This window comes from Sinocyclocheilus grahami, unplaced genomic scaffold (genome assembly GCF_001515645.1).
Source record: "Sinocyclocheilus grahami isolate Dianchi unplaced genomic scaffold, SAMN03320097.WGS_v1.1 scaffold4.1, whole genome shotgun sequence".
Taxonomy (NCBI): Eukaryota; Metazoa; Chordata; class Actinopteri; order Cypriniformes; family Cyprinidae; genus Sinocyclocheilus; species Sinocyclocheilus grahami.
The window spans coordinates 1159815-1162774 of record NW_015505183.1 but is presented as its reverse complement, the minus strand read 5'-3'; positions in this window follow the sequence as shown (position 1 = coordinate 1162774).

The window sequence follows — 2960 nt, the reverse complement described above, 5'->3', positions numbered from 1 at the left end:
CCTCGACTTTGATTAGCCGAGTGGTATTTCAGGATTGCTGATAACTTAGTTAAAATGTGCTGGGACTAATCACTCTTTTTGTGCCAGGAGGTGGTGACAATCAGAGTGAATGATTCATTGACTCTCTCATGAAGATGAGCAAGTAAGTCAGTAAATCATTCACTCTGATTCATTCAAACACACCGATTAATTCAGGAATGAAACACATGTTTCACTCTACTGTGGCTGCATTTGAAATTATTTTCATTGGCAGAGCAAAAATAGACAGTTTGTAGAACTGTTGGATAAAATCAATATCAAAATTGCTTAATTATCACTGCTACCTCCAATTTTGCATCTAAATAATGACACTTTGTTTCAAAGGAAACATTCATTTTCAATTATAGAGCCTTGTGTTATTGTCTGTGCTTCATCCATAAAATACATGATTATTATTATTTTACAAATTTCACTATAACAACTTTAATGGAAACTAATCAATGCATATTAATATTTAAAATTAGAGCTTCCTAGTATATGCACTTTTTAAGACTCCCTCAACCGTATCTTATAAATAGTCTACATATAGGTTCAATCTGTATGTAGAACAGTCTTATTCTATGCGCACACACATACATAAACACAAACAGTACACTATGGGGGAAAAACCCTCCTTTCCTTTCTTTCACCTTTTTACCGCTTTTCCCAATGATTCTCACTTATGTGATCCCTGTTACAGTCCTTTGTTGGACAAAGTTAAGAGATCTAACAGCTGAACAATCCTTACATAGTCCCAGAGACTGCCCTGTACAGTACACTGTGTACAGTATGTCACATATTGCTTGGGACAGCACACACTTATACAAAAAAATCTATAGACTATAGTATTTTATCCGTCTCTAGGGAGGCTGCCCTTCCAATCAATGTACTCTACCATATCCAATGGACTTGGACATAAAACGTCAGCTAATCAACAAGCCACCAAATAGAGGATAGCTTCATTTGGTTTATTAGAGAAGACAGTTGTTAGTGTTGGTCATGACACATATTGTCTACACACTGCAGGACTGCAGAAGAGGCACATGCTAACACAAATGAATTATTAGAGTATAATTAGTGGCTCATGTCGAACAGATCAGCGAGACGTTGGGTTTCTATGTTTATCCAAGTATGCTTTAAATGTTAATTGCTCTGCCCACGGAATAAATTACACGTTAACCTTGCTCATTTCTGATGTATGTCAGTGTTGGACAGGCTTATAGAAGCATTATTTGTAATTTGACAATGCCTACTTACATCTAGGATCATTATGCAACATTTAGCTTATTAGCATCGAGGTTGTACAGAAAGCAGCGTTTGAGGTACTGATACACAGTAATTTGTGTAAAGGTGTCAGTCATGAGTCATGGAATCAATAATGCAAAGTGCTGCAAAAGTCACTGAATTTGTGGAAATAAATGAAGGGTGGAAGACGTTTGTGTGAAAAACTGGTGAGGCTGATGGCTTGAAGCTCACAGTCTTAGTCAGTTCGCTGACAGTCTGACATGATTTTCACTTCACAAGATATTAATTGATTGACTGGAATCATGTGGAATACTTGTGGATTATTGTGATGTTTTTATCAGCTGTTTAGACTCTCACTCTGACGGCACTGCAGCGGATCCATTGGTGAGCAAGTGATGTAATGATCCATTTCTCCAAATTTGTTCCGATGAAGAAAGTCATGTTGGATGGCCTTAGGGTGAGTACATTTTCAGCAAAGTAAAATTTTTGGGTGAACTATTCCTTATAGAATGTGTAAAGAAGGAAATTGTGGCCTATGCCTTACTCATGGGACTCATAACTGTGAGACTATTTTCGCAGAGTTCAGGACACTCAGAAAGGCTCCTTTCCTGCTAAATTTCAGGTATTCTGAAGCTCAGCCTCTGTGGACATAAATTCTGTATGAGATCATGAAGGTCTTGGACAGCACTAAAACACATTTTTTTACAGCTTCAGCAACAGAAAATGAGCCCTCATTTTCTGTACAATTTCTTTCAGTCTGGCTCATAAAGGTGGAACATGTCCACACTTTCCGTTACCGAGAAAATAATTAGACTGTGGATAATGAGGATGCATTTACACATTAGTTTCTCTTCCCTCCAAGTGTTCCATAGTCTCAAAATTAATTCATTTACAAAATGTGATTGGCAAATGTTAATTAGTTTAAGCATTTGTGAAAGTTTATATACTTGCAAACATCCGTTCACAATTTTTATTACCTCATTGGTGTTCACAAAATACAATTTGCAAATGCACAATTCAGTTCATGAATATACAAATGTTTGCACGTTTCTGATTGTTTCTATGTATACAGATTGATTAGTGAACCTGCATTTACAAACTGTCGTGTGTGAATCGCATATGTGTTTTCAAGATGCATAACTTTACATAACTTTGGTGATTTGCAAATGCAGATTCAACAGTCAATTTGTACAGAAAGATTCAGAAATGTGCAAACATAGTTGTGTATTTATGAATTGTGCTTCCCCTTCAGGAACTCCGCTCTCGCCTGGCTGCGTTTGATGAGAGCGGCCAGGCTCGCGATCCCGCTGGCAGTGGTCCCGCTGTTGCCGAGGCACAGCGCAGACTGTTGTCGTGGGGATCGCGGGTGAATTTAGCGGAGGGATCCGAGACGGGCTCGTCCTTTTCTCGGTCCTCACCCGCTAGATCCGCGGCTCTCTCTCTCACGGTTCGGAAGCCCGCGTGGCGGTTTCTCAAGTGAGGGCGCTACAGCAGTCAGGTCGGTTGTTCCTTCAGTGCCCTCACGGAGGTTCATTGATACCCCTGCCACCTCGTTGCTTCAGGGCTCAGTGAGCTCCGACGAGTGAAATTCCCAGCTGCCGCCCGGCAACGGTACGGCACGGGAGAGCTCGCCCCCTCAAGTGAGGGTGCTACAGCACTCGGGTCGGTTGTTCCCTCAGTGCCCTCATGGAGGTTCA